The 15,039-nt window shown below is 41.8% G+C and overlaps 1 pseudogene; it reads left to right on the top strand.

The window, feature by feature from the left end:
• The first annotated feature begins 407 nt into the window (after positions 1-407).
• Positions 408-12,304, top strand: LOC139535284 (ranBP-type and C3HC4-type zinc finger-containing protein 1-like; annotated as a pseudogene).
• Positions 12,305-15,039: the final 2,735 nt, after the last annotated feature.

Below are 15,039 nucleotides of genomic sequence, written 5' to 3'. Positions count from 1 at the left end.
TTTGAGGCGAAGGAAAGGTTGGTTTATTGTCAACAGATGTGGAAACTGTATGAAGAAGTCTGATAGCCATATTACGTAACTGAATGCTGATCGGCTGAGAATCCCCTTTGCACTTTTACCAATTTGAAGCTCAGTGCTGTAGTGAGTGTGTGACCCTGACCCATTCTATGCAAATTTCACTCAATTTTGTTAGCCTCTGGATACTTATAGCTAAAGTATAATTATGGCTAAAATATCACGTTATTTAGTTTACAATACAATATAAATATTGTCCTTAGTGTGCTGTCAAAGTGAAAGGGTGCTGTCAAAGTGAACGTTTCCATTTTGCATAATGTTGTTTTTCACTTTGTGTTATTCTTTGTATCATGATTTTCTTTTGCTTGTAATTTCATAAAATAGGTCAAACTATGTCTTCTCATGAGGTGACGTTCACAAGCAATTTAAGATTAAAAGGAGGGTAAGAATAAAGGTTATTCATAATAAAGTTAGGCTTAGCTTATGTCTGTGTGGTTCTCATTTCTGATTTCCTGATAATGTCTAAATAGGCAGGTCAATAAAGGGCCAAAGAGCAATGATAGTGACACATAATATGACATAATATGTGAAAATCAGCACATGCAATATCTGGTCTCTGACTAAGTTTAAATTAGCATTGTTCTATGCATTGATGAAAAGGTTATTTTTCTATTGCAGTGGAGGAGCTAGCCCAGTTGTTGAGTGAGGCCATCAGCTGTGGTGACAAAGAGGAAGCCAAGAAGCGCTTGGAGCAGCTGGCAGAGTTGTGTGTACCAATGTCTGTCAGGATCTCCCACAAGGCTTACTCCCAGGACTCTATTCGGTATGTGGAATCATTTAGTAGTGTTCTGTTGGTCATACTTAACATTACATAGGATTGGCCTATACTGCATATGAGAGCAAACACAAGTGGAATAATCGACATGTAACCACGAGGTACAAGGGATTGTGGATTACTTACTTTACACTTTAGCTCCCACCTTTCTCTTGAAAAACTGAATGAATAGTAAAACCTTTGTAAATGTGTTTAAGTGCAGAGTAATTCAGACCCAGTTACCTTTTCTGGTTGCTTTGCTGCAGTTTGTAGTTGGGAGTCGGGGATGCACATTCAGATAACTATGTTCCTGTTGCCTTGTTGATAACACTCGACATGACCGTTTCAGATCTGAAAGAGAAGGTAAAACAAATTATTGATGCAACTCCATTTTCATCAACAGCAATTGAACGATATCATATTTATTTTTTAAATATGTCATATATTTTTTCTCTGATATTTATTCATTGTCTTTAATACACATATTTGTATGAAAACAAGTAGAGACAGAGCTCCCATGTATTGTTGAATCTCTCTACAGATCAATACTAACTATGAATTTAATCCATCTCTGCAGAGCTGGGTGATCGGGAAGCGTCTGGCCCAGGACTAACACTCAGCCATTGGTTGAGGAAGAATGAAGACCAGGCCTACTTGTACATCAAGTTTGCCCATGCTGTCAACCTCAGCTGGGATCAACTGAACCAGGAGGAGCACCATCGGCTAGACCGTAAGGACACTCCACCCTACAGCACCAGTTGGTCTTCCAAAAATAACCTATTATACTGAGCAAGGCCCACAGGTTGTCAGTATATCAGCTTGTGACACACACATGCACACTTAAAGGATAGGTAGCCTAAATGTAACCACATGTAATATATGGATTTTCATTAGTATACGCATCAAAAGTCCCAATGAAAGGTTACACCTTCCTTTAACATCTTTTGAGTTATTAAATAAAACCGATCAGAATTCCGAAGAATGCCGAAGTCAAATTTTTTTTGCGGGATGTGACATAATATGGAAGACCCGGCAAGCCAGCATATTCCCTATGTGTAAACTCCAACAGAAATAACTTCAAATGTATAACTTCAAATAAAACAAAAACAAATAGTTTACACCAAGGTTATTGTAGTTTTATTGTAGTTTTTATATTAATATTTGAAATTCAGTTTAGTTTCAGTTAGATTTCAGACTTGATTTACTAGTTTTTATTGATTTTGAGTTCATACAATTATTTATATTTTGTGATTATATTATCAAGTTTCAGTTTTAGTGTAGCCTTATGCGTGGGAGGCTAGGAGCCATTTATGTGCTGTAGGCCTATAGTTACGCCTACTCCCGCTCTCTCACACCAGGTCTACTAACCCCCGTCCAGGCAACCCACATTATGCACAGCTAGCAGCCATCATTGCGCACACCTTCTACCCTTTGTTACGTACACCTGGACTTCATTACCAACCTGATTACGCTCCCTTTATTTAGCCTTCAGTAGCCTCAATCTTCAGGCAGTATTGGTTTTGTTTACGTTCTGTACGTTACTCCTGTTTTGATTATCTTCATGTTTCTTAGTATTAAACTCACCTTCTCCACCTGCTTCCTGACTCCCTGCATATATGTTACAAGTTGTGTTTTTTGGGGATATCGCTTCTTGTCACTGGGGGGGCAGTAATACATAAGGTGATGTGTCAGGTTATAGGTTTGGTTAGGTTTAAATTATAAATCAGTCTTAATGTGACTTGGATATTAAAGGATAATCGTCAGTGTCTGACTTGGATTCATACATTTCTGCCACGCCTTTCGAAGCTATGGCCAGCTCTGGTTGTTGTTGATCACAGGTTTTCTCTTGCCTCTTTTGTAATGGCTTGATAGCCTTGACTATGTTCGCCCCGTTCTCAGTTACGACAAGTAGGATCTTCTCCTCTGGTATGTCCCATGTGTCCAATGTGCTGTCAATTACCTCTACGGTGTGTGGATGCTAAATCCGATGGATGTTGAGCAACGCATTTTTACATTTCATTTTAATTTCACCTTTATTTAACCAGGTAAGCCCGTCGAGAACAAGTTCTTATTTACAACTGCGACCTGGCAGTGTGACACAAAGCAGTGTGACACAAACAACAACACAGAGTTACACATGGAATAAATAAACGTACAGTCAATAACACTATAGAAGAGTCTATATACAGTGTGTGCAAATTAAGTAAGATTAGGGAGGTAAGGCAATAAATAGGCCATAGTGGCGAAATAATTACAATTTCACAAATAAACACTGGAGTGATAGATGTGCAGAAGATGAATGTGCAAGTAGAGATACTGGGGTGCAAAGGAGCAAAAATAATAACATATATAAATAAAATAAATAACAATATGGGGATGAGGTAGTTGGATGGACTATTTACAGGTGGGCTATGTACAGGTGCAATGATCTGTAAGCTGCTCTGATAGTTGATGCTTAAAGTTAGTGAGGGAGATATGTCTCCAGCTTCAATGATTTTTGCAATTCGTTCCAGTCATTGGCAGCAGAGAACTGGAAGGAAAGGCAGCCAAAAGGAGGAATTGGCTTTGGGGGTGACCAGTGAAATATACCTGCTGGAGTGCGTGCTATGGGTGGGTGCTGCTATGGTGATCAGTGAGCTGAGGTAAGGTGGGGCCTTACCTATCAAGGACTTATAGATGACCTGGAGCCAGTGGGTTTGGCGACGAATATGAAGTGAGGGCCAGCCAACGAGAGCATATAGGTCGCAGTGGTGGGTAGTATATGGGGCTTTGGTGGCAAAACAGATGGCACTGTGATAGACTGCATCCAATTTTCTGAGTAGAGTGTTGGAGGCTATTTTGTAAATGACATCGCCGAAGTCAAGGATCGGTAGGATAGTCAGCTTTACGAGGGTATGTTTGGCAGCATGAGTGAAGGAGACTTTGTTGCAAATTCAGATTTAATTTTGGATTGGAGATGCTTAATATGAGTCTGGAAGGAGAGTTTACAGTCTAACCAGACACCTAGGTATTTGTAGTTGTCCACATATTCTAAGTCTGAACCATCCAGTAATGATGCTAGGCGGGCGGGCAGGTGCGGGCAGCGATCGGTTGAAGAGCATGCATTTAGTTTTACTTGCATTCAAGAGCAGTTGGAGGCCACGGAAGGAGAGTTGTATGGCATTGAAGCTCGTCTGGAGGTTAGTTAACACAGTGTCCAAAAAGAAGGGCCAGAAGTATACAGAATGATGTCGTCTGCGTAGAGGTGGATCAGAGAATCACCGGCCGCAAGAGCGACATCATTGATGTATACAGAGAAAAGAGTCGGCCCAAGAATTGAACCCTGTGGAACCCCCATAGAGACTGCCAGAGGTCCGGACAACAGGCCCTCCGATTTGACACACTGAACTCTGTCTGAGAAGTAGTTGGTGAACCAGGCGAGGCAGACATTTGAGAAACCAAGGCTGTTGAGTCTGCTGATAAGAATGCAGTGATTGACAGAGTCGAAAGCCTTGGCCAGGTCGATCAATGCGGCTGCACAGTATTGTCTTTTGTCGATGGCGATTATGATATCGTTTAGGATCTTGAGCGTGGCTGAGGTGCACCCATGACCAGCTCGGAAACCAGATTGCATAGAGGAGAAGGTACGGTGGGATTCGAAATGGTCGGTGATCTGTTGTGCCTTGCCTATGCTGTGCCTTGTTGGAGGAGGGGTGATAGAAGTAGACTGATATGCATATAAAAGAAGCAGTCAGTCATTTCTTGCTCCATCCGTAAACTCACAGGGTTGTTTTTCATGCCTCTTTCAGAATCTCCTTAACTTTAAGGATTGCTGTATCCATTTGCAAAGCAATCAACCCGTGCCAGGCCTCAGTCTTGCCAGACTGGATGAATAAATTAACCATTGCTTTTATTTTTGTAAACTCATTTGAATGAGGTTGCCATGTTTCTGCTCTTTTCATGCAAACTGTTCAAGTTGGTTGTCCTGATGTGCAGCTACTGGTTGCCGTTGACTTGCAGCTACGAATAGCTGTTGGCTGTCTTTCTTGTCTTTATTCTGAAACTGTTTGTATGATTCTTTGTGGGCGCTGTATAGATTAACTTTGAGGTAGGATGGGTTTTCCCTTTTATCTCTGTTCTACACACGCTACCATCTTCTGACACTGCAATACATTTTCTTTTGTCCTTTCCAGCAATGTACTCAAAACAATCCCATACAGGGCTTTACCTTTTGCTGCCGCTGTTGTTCACGCCTATGGTTCTGCGCTTGCCCACAGATTTCTTCCCTTAGCTACTGATAGCTAGTGATAGTGATGAATAGGCCTATTTGAAACATCGCCATCGACTGGCAAGATTTACACACCAGATTCAGGAGCTCGAAAAACCCATTAGAAAAAAGCTTGCATACCCCATTACATTTTCGCACAAATTAAAAAATATATATATACACTGCTCAAAAAAATAAAGGGAACACTTAAACAACACAATGTAACTCCAAGTCAATCACACTTCTATGAAATCAAACTGTCCACTTAGGAAGCAACACTGATTGACAATAAATTTCACATGCTGTTGTGCAAATGGAATAGACAAAAGGTGGAAATTATAGGCAATTAGCAAGACACCCCCAAAAAAGGAGTGATTCTGCAGGTGGTGACCACAGACAACTTCTCAGTTCCTATGCTTCCTGGCTGATGTTTTGGTCACTTTTGAATGCTGGCGGTGCTCTCACTCTAGTGGTAGCATGAGACTGAGTCTACAACCCACACAAGTGGCTCAGGTAGTGCAGTTCATCCAGGATGGCACATCAATGCGAGCTGTGGCAAAAAGGTTTGCTGTGTCTGTCAGCGTAGTGTCCAGAGCATAGTTAGCTAGCCTAGCCAGCTAACTAGCCTAGATAGCCAACTACCATGGTCGACATAGCTAATTAGTAAGCCAGAGAACAACACCACCTAGTCTAGCACAGGCAGGAACCCAGAGAACACAAAAAAAGCCAGCAGTAATAAAGTAGAGAGAGCGGAAACTTACCGATTGACGCCTGCGTTACCTACCAAAGAAGAGCCAAGGAGAGAGGAACTTCAGAGGGAGAGGCCGTTTCACCGGCCAAGGCAGAGTCAGCTAATCCAATAGCGATATAGTGAGGTAAATCCAAAGTAGATCCACAGTTGATCCTAGTAAAAATTCCATGTCTTAGGTCAGTTAGGATCACCACTTTATTTTAAGAATGTGAAATATCAGAATAATAGTAGGGAGAATTATTTATTTCAGCTTTTATTTCTTTCATCACATTCCCAGTGGGTCAGAAGTTTACATACACTCAATTAGTATTTGGTAGCATTGCCTTTAAATTGTTTAACTTGGGTCAAACGTTTCAGTTAGCCTTCCACAAGCTTGGGTGAATGTTGGCCCATTCCTCCTGACAGAGCTGGTGTAACTGAATCAGGTGTGTAGGCCTCCTTGCTCGCACATGTTTTTTCAGTTCTTGAAGTCAGGGCTTTGTAATGGCCACTCCAATACCTTGACTTTGTTGTCCTTAAGCCATTTTGACACAACTTTGGAAGTATGCTTGGGGTCATTGTCCATTTGGAAGAACCATTTGCGACCAAGCTTTAACTTCCTGACTGATGTCTTGAGATGTTCCTTCAATATATCCACATAATTTTACATCCTCATGATGTCATCTATTTTGTGAAGTGCACCAGTCCCTCCTGCAGCAAAGCACCCCCACAACATGATGCTGCCACCCCCGTGCTTCGGGGTTGGGATGGTGTTCTTCGGCTTGCAAGCCTCCCCCTTTTTCCTCCAAACATGACGATGGTCATTATGGCCCAAAAGTTATATTTTTGTTTCATCAGACCAGAGGACATTTCTCCAAAAAGTACGATATTTGACCCCATGTGCAGTTGCAAACCGTAATCTGGCTTTTTTATGGCGGTTTTGGACCAGTGGCGGTTTTCTTCCTTGCTAAGCGGCCATTCAGGTTATGTCGATATTGGACTCGTTTAACTGTGGATATAGATACTTTTGTACCCGTTTCCTCCAGCATCTTCACAAGGTCCTTTGCTGTTGTTCATGGGTTGATTTGCACTTTTCGCATCAAAGTACGTTCATCTCTAGGAGACAGAACGTGTCTCCTTCCTGAGCGGTATGACAGCTGCGTGGTCCCATGGTGTTTATACTTGCGTACTATTGTTTGTACAGAACGTTGTACCTTCAGGCATTTGGAAATTGCTCCCAAAGATGAACCAGACTTGTGAAGGTCTACAATTTGTTTTTCTGAGGTCTTGGCTGATTTCTTTTGATTTTCCCATGATGTTAAGCAAATACATCCACAGGTACACCTCCAATTGACTCAAATTATGTCAATTAGCCTATCAGAAGCTTCTAAAGCCATGACATCATTTTCTGGAATTTTCCAAGCTGTTTAAAGGCACAGTCAACTTAGTGTATGTAAACTTCTGACCCACTGGAATTGTGATACAGTGAATTATAAGTGAAATAATCTGTCTGTAAACAATTGTTGGAAAAATTACTTGTGTCATGCACAAAGTAGATGTCCTAACTGACTTGCCAAAACTATAGTTTGTTAACAAGAAATTTGTGGAGTGGTTGAAAAACAAGTTTTTATGACTCCAACCTAAGTGTATGTAAACTTCCGACTTCAACTGTATATTGCAAAGTTTGGTAACAGAATGACAGCACAAACAGTCATTCTGTCATGTTGTTATCAAACTTTATACCTGCACTGTTCTTAAATATGTTCATGTAAAATTTTCGGTGGAAATTGTGATAAGTAGTCCTTGTGCATAGAGTTGTATGGTTTATTTAACTTTGCAATCATTCGTTTTTGTTTGGCATACATTTTAAAGTGAAAAATCGCATCACTCTGTTACTGTGGAATTGCCCTAAACAAAATATATTTCTCTGAGCAATTGTATTAGTTTAAAATAATATAATTTCCCCAAAATGTTGAGCATTTATACTGTCTTTTTTTCTCATCTTCATCAAGGGTGCCAATAATTATGGACCCCACTGTATATACAATAACCATTTGTTTCTACATTAATAAAATTTGATTTGATTTGATTTTAATGTTTGTGCATGCGTGTGTGGATGGGTGGGTGGGTGCTTGCATGCGTGTGTGGACAACCAGGTGGGCTGGTCATGCCCTGTGTACACCTATGCTAACAAGCCAACGCGGCCGGGCGTGTGGGTCTGAGAGACCAGCAGGTTATGACGTACCCAAGGTTTACCAGCCTGATAAGCAGGAGGTCCAGAGACTCCAGCTAGAGGAGATGGCCACTTTACAGTACCAGCAGGTGAATGCTTTGTACTGTACATGGATGCAAGATATAAGATCATGTCATCATTAAATATAGCTAAAAAGAGACTTGTGTGGGTTTTTCTTATTCCACTACTATACTGAGCAAAAATATGCAACATGCAACATGCAACAATTTCAAAGATTTTACTAAGTTAAAGTTCATGTAAGGACATCAGTCAATTGAAATAAATAAATTAGGCCGGATCTATGAATTTCACAGGTCTGGGCAGGGGTGCAGCCATGGGTGGGCTTGGGAGGGCATAGCGACTGGAACGAGCTGCAAAAACCACTAAAACTGGACCATTTTATCTCCATCTCTTCATTCAAAGACTCAGTCTTGAGCTTACTGACAGTTGTAGCTGCTTCGCGTGATGTATTGTTGTCTCTACCTTCTTGCCCTTTGTGCTGCTGTCTGTGCCCAATAATGTTTGTACCATGTTTTGTGCTGCCACCATGTTGTGCTGCTGCCATGTTGTGTTGCTACCATGTTGTTGTCATGTTGTGTTTTGATGTGTTGCTGTCATGCTATGATGTTGTCTTACTATAGGTATCTCGTTATGTAGTGGTGTGGTGTCTCTCTTGTCGTGATGTGTGTTTTGTCCTATATTTATATTTAATTTTTTATATTTAATCCCAGCCCCCGTCCCCGCAGGAGGCTTTTTGCCTTTTGGTAGGCCGTCATTGTAAATAAGAATTTGTTCTTAACTGACTTGCCTTGTTAACTAAAGGTTAAATACAACAACAACAAAAACACTTGGCAGCCTGTCCCACCCACTGGTGAGCCAGGCCCAGCCAATCAGAATGAGGTTTCCCCCACAAAAGGGCTTTATTACAGTCATAAACACTCCTCAGCACCCCCACCCACCCTCAGACAATCACACAGGTGAAGAAGCCGGATGTGGAGGTCCTGGGCTGGTCTGGTGACATGAGGTCTGCGGTTGTGAGGCAGGTTAAATGTACTGCTAAATTCTCAAAAATTACGTTGGAGGCAGCTTATGGTAGAGAAATGAACAATACTGAGCATTGTATTGGCAACAGTTCTGGTGGACATTCCTGCAGTCAGCATGCCAATTGCACGCTCCCTCAAAGCTTGAGACATCTGTGGCTTTGTGTTGTGTGACAAAACTGCACATTTTAAAGTGACCTTTTATTGTCCCCCAGCACAAGATGCACCTACGTAATGATCATGCTGTTTAATCAGCTTCTTGATATGCCACACCTGTCAGGTGGATGGATTATCTTGGCAAAGGGGAAAGGCTCATTAACAGGGATATAAACACATTTGCTGTGGTGGAAAAAGTACCCATACTTGAGTAAAAGTAAAGATACCTTAATAGAAAATGACTCAAGTAAAAGTGAGTCACCCAGTAAAATACTATTTGAGTAAAAGTCAGAAATTATTTTGTTTAAAATGTACTTAAGTCTCAAAAGTAAATGTAATCGCTAAAATATACTTAAGTAAGTGGGATGATAAAAGCATTGGAGGAAGAGCGGGAGAGGAATGTCCTGAGTGGTGGAAACGGACGCCCACAGCCTCGTCTCCAACACAGAGGAGCTGGACTGTCCTATCTGCTACTGCTCCATTCCGCCAGTGGAGGGAGCCACACTGCGGTATTGCCTGCATGTTTTCTGCATGTATGACACATCTTGACTACTGGCTTCCATTGTCTCGTGCACAAAGAAATAAAGCTACAACTATTGAGACAAAGCCCTGGCTGGTATTCTCTTGAGTAGATCACTGTCGCTCCACTGCTATTAATAATATAGACATGAAATACTAATTTATGTTTAATCTGAAATAAATGGAAATCTAATAGGATTGTTGTCTTACTCACCTTGTATCAATATTAAATATGTTTCTGTGAATGTTTCATCTGTAATAAATAAAAAACTAACAACACTGCCATCTAAATAATAAAGTAATTAGAGATGTGTACAGGTTAAATACCTTGTTATTTGGGTGTGTTCTCTAAACTGGGAGTGTCTTAAAGTAACCATAGTGAACAATATGGATGCAGAAGTGACCTGCCCTTATGAGGACGAAAACTACAGCTGTGATAGCAAGCTGCATGACCGGGAGATCAAATCTGTGAGTCCTGCTGGTGCTCTCACTCCTAGCCTGGCAGCCAGTCTGTTTATGCTTTGTTGGTTAAAGAAAAAACAGGCCTGTACCCAGGCTATCTCACGATGGTTATCTGTATCAAGTGATGACATTACCTTGTATAATTTATGTGAAAGATACACATCACCATAACACATATTTAGTCGATTCTGTTGTACTTTACACAGTGACCTGTTCTTTGTCTCTTTAGCTTCTCTCTCAGGAGGAGCCCCGGAAGTTTCTAGAGCTGAGGCTCAGTATCACTGAGACGTGGAGTGAGACAGCTACCAGTGCAAAACTCCTGACTGCGCTGGCTGGGGCATCTTTGAGGACAAAGTCAACGAGTTTATGTGTGAGCTCTGCAGAGAACAACTGTCTCCTCTGCAAGGTATGTCAACTTTCTCTCTCACTCCTCCTCCCTGGTCCACCCTTGAATGCTAAAATAAATGATAAAGATGGGTGCCTGGACAACAACCTTTTTGTCTACCTCTTTTTAAGGCCATCCACAAAGACAGAAACTGCAAGGAGTTTCAAGACAATCTCCGGATCAGAGCTGAGAAAGACATGGCTGCAAACAGACCACACAGATGCTGGAGGTAATGTGGTAACAGACAGATAGTTATTTCCCTCTAAGTGGTAGAGCCCTGTTTCTGCTCACCATTTCAATCAATCAGCTGATGTCACGTAGTGCTGTACAGAAACCCAGCCTAAAACCCCAAACAGCAGGCAATGCAGGTGTAGAAGGACATAGGAAAAACTCCCTAGAAAGGCCGGGAACGTAGGAAGAAACCTAGAGAGGAACCAGGCTATGAGGGGGGGGCAGTCCTCTTCTGGCTGTGCCGGGTGGAGATTATAACAGAACATGGCCAAGATGTTCAAATGTTCATAGATGACCAGCAGGGTTAAATAATAAGAATCACAGTGGTTGTAGAGGGTGCAACAGGTCAGCACCTCAGGAGTAAATGTCAGTTGGCTTTTCATAGTCGATCATTCAAAGTATCCAGGTCAGGTCGCAGTTGTAAATGAGAACTTGTTCTCAACTGGCCTACCTGGTTAAATAAAGGTGAAATATATATTTTTTATCTCTACCGCTCCTGCTGTCTCCAGAGAGTTGAAAACAGCAGGTCTGGGACAAGGTAGCACGTCTGGTGAACAGGTCACGGTTCCATAACCGCAGACAGAACAGTTGAAACTGGAGCAGCAGCACGACCAGGTGGACTGGGGACAGCAAGGAGTCATCAGGCCAGGTAGTCCTGAGGCATGGTCCTAGGGCTCAGGTAGAGAGAGGTAGAGAGAGGTAGAGAGAGAGAGAGAGAGAGAGAGAGAGAGAGAGAGAGAGAGAGAGAGAGAGAGAGAGAGAGAGAGAGAAAGCACCACTAGAGGGATATCTTACTATCCTGAGACAAGGCCGAGTATAGCCCACGAAGATGTCCCCCACGGCACAAACCCAAGGGGGAGCGCTAACCCGGACAGGAAGATCATGTCAGTGATAAAAGAGCACCAGTGACTCAGCCCCTGTTATAGAGTTTGAGGCAGAGAATCCCAGTGGATTCCCACCAAACCTGTTTTTGATTGAACATGAGATACTATCAGCCTATTACACTACTGAACTGCAATATGAAGCCTATAGGGAGTTTTGATGAAACATACTATCGGCCTATTACACTACTGAACTATTATGAGAAGTCTAAAGGTGAACTTGACCTTGATTAAACCTACAATTGGCTTATTACACTATTGAACTGTGATATGATATCTATGGGTAAACCTAACCGTGAGCTTCTGTTGTCTTCTTCGATAGTCCTTACTGCAGAACGTGGAGGCCATGCACTGTCCAAAGTAATAATTCAGAAGCAGGATGGCTGTGACTGGATCTTCTGACTGATGTGTAAGACGGAGATCTACTGGGTCACCCGGCTGGCTCGCTGGGGACCAAACGTAAGACAGTTTCTCTTACAGTTACTGTTAATCCGACAGTTACAGTTACTCTGACGTTTACAGCTACTCTTAAGATAAGACAATTACTCTTCAGTTACAGTTATTCTGACATTTACAGCTACTCCGAACATAAGACAATTACTCTTCAGTTACAGATATTCTGACATTTACAGCTACTCCGAACATAAGACAATTACTCTTCAGTTACAGTTATTCTGACATTTACAGCTACTCCGAACATAAGACAATTACTCTTCAGTTACAGTTACTCTTATAAATACACCTACTACAAACTGTACTCTTACAGTTACAGCTACTCTGCCTCCCCACTCTAATACCTCACCATACTAGACTATTCTTCTTAGACCTACCCTACGGCTCCATTTCAAACATATCACTATGGTCACCAAATTTGAGCTAAGATAAACTTACCATGCCCAGTTTGACTGCTATACTCTTTATTAAGGCATTCAGATATCTTAGATCAGATAGAATCCATCTGATTTCTCATTTTACATCTAAGTAGGTAAACACTTCCCAGTGATAACCTAAAATACACTACATTACCAAAAGTATGTGGACACCTGCTCGTCAAACATCTCATTCCAAAATCATGGGCATTAATATGGAGTTGGTCCCCCTTTTGCTGCTATAACAGCCTCCACTCTTCTGGGAAGGCTTTCCACTAGATTGCTGCGGAGACTTGCTTCCATTTAGCTACAAGAGCATTAGTGAGGTCGAGCACTGATGTTGGGCAATTTGCCCCGGCTCGCAGTCGGCGTTCCAATTCATCCCAAAGATGTTCGATGGAGTTGAGGTCAGGGCTCTGTGCAGGCCAGTCAAGTTCGTTCACATCGAACTCGACAAACCATTTCTGTATGGACCTTGCTTTGTGCACGGGGGCATTGTCATGCTGAAACAGGAAATGTCCTTCCCCAAACTGTTGCTGCAAAGTTAGAAGCTTAGAATCGTCTAGAATGTCATGTATGCTGTAAGGCTAAGATAAGATAAGATTTCCATTAACTGGAACTAAGGGGGCTAGCCTGAACCATGAAAAACAGCCCCAGACCATTATTCCTCCTCCACCAAACTTTACAGTTGGCACTATGCATTTAGGTAGGTAGCAGTCTTCTGGCATCCACCAAACCCAGATTCGTCCGTCGTACTGCCAGATGGGGAAGCGTGATTCATCACTCCAGAGAACGCTTTTCCACTGCTCCAGAGTCCAATGGCAGTGAGCTTTACACCACTCCAGCTGACGCTTGGCATTGCAAATGATGATCTTAGGCTTGTGTGCTGCTGCTACATGGAAACCCATTTCATGAAGATCACGACAAACAGTTATTGTGCTGACGTTGCTTCCAGAGGCAGTTTGGAACTCGGTAGTGAGTGTTGCAACCGATTTTTACGAGCTACAACTCAGAGACAACTCAGGAAGCTGTTGATGTTGAGTCAATGGGGTGCGTTGCCACCCTAAATGCCAGAACTGCCACTGAGGGGCCCCACTCCATCTCAACGTAGTGCTGGGTGGGTAGTCCATATGGGGACACACCATAAAGAATCATAGAGGACTTGAGTGCCCAAAAGCCTGTTTTAGCATGAGCTGCGCCATTGAGGACTTTCATCATTTTGAAGTAGTCAACTGGGTGGGACTTCTTATGGGTTAAGGAAGGATTACATAATTCCATCCAGGTCATCAGGAGGGACCAGCCAAAGAATTATGCTTGTGAGCAAACATTCCATAACTGCAGGTGGCAGTAAATCGCCAACCTTGGCTTTATACCTGTTCAAATAACACACTCCAGGTGGCGGTGTGGACCCTTTCAGTTTGTTTACCAACTCAGAAGTAGTTGAATAAGAAAATGGACCACTTCAAAATGGAGTTGGCCTCATTGGCACTACTCGTGTGTGCACAGACACCAAAATGGGACAGATACAAGAAGAGTCCTCTATCATTCTCTATGGTACAAACCCAGGCAAGGATGACTCATTTTCAATCCTAATTTACAGGGCAGGAAAACAGCACATTTCCTACAATTCTACACATTTTGCCATGTTTTAGTTATTTACAACATTAACAATGTCTACACTGTATTTCTGATCAATTTGATGTTATTTTAATGAACAAAAAATGTGCTTTTCTTTCAAAAACAAGGACATTTCTAAGTGACCCCAAACCTTTGAACGGTAGTGTAGCTTCAGCCGGCTGGTGTGTGACCGTGGCAAAGTTGGTTGGACATTAGATAGCCTATCTCTGGGGCTAGTTAGGGACCGTCAATAAATTACACAATATAAATGGAACTATATTTTCATGTTGCACATCTTTTAGTTGTCTCATTAAATGCTTTAAATATTTTATATGAATTTATACAATTTACCCTTGACTTATTTCACATTTGTTGTGTTACAGCTTGAATTCAAAATGGATTAAATATTATTTTTTTCTCACCCATCTACACACAATACCCCATAATGACAGTGAAAACATATATTTTTTAATGTTTGCAAATGTATTGAAAATGAAATACAGAAATATCTCATTTACATAAGTATTCACCCCTGAGTCAATAAATGTTAGAATTGGCAGCAATTACAGCTGTGAGTTTTTCTGGGTAAGTCTCTAAGAGCTTTGCACAGCTGAATTGTACAATAATTGCGCATTATTATTAAAACAATTATTCAAGTCAAGTTGGTTGTTGATCATTGCTAGACAGACATTTTTAAGTCTTGCCATAGATTTTCAAGACGATTTAAGTCAAAACTGTAACTAGGCCACTCATGTCGTCTTGGTAAGCAACTCCAGTGTATGTTTGGCCTTGTGTTTTAGGTTATTGTCCTGCTGAAAGGTGAATTTGTCTCCCAGTGTTT

Source organism: Salvelinus alpinus, chromosome 12, assembly GCF_045679555.1.
Source record: "Salvelinus alpinus chromosome 12, SLU_Salpinus.1, whole genome shotgun sequence".
Classification (NCBI taxonomy): Eukaryota; Metazoa; Chordata; class Actinopteri; order Salmoniformes; family Salmonidae; genus Salvelinus; species Salvelinus alpinus.
This window is presented reverse-complemented; position numbering and strand designations above follow the sequence as displayed.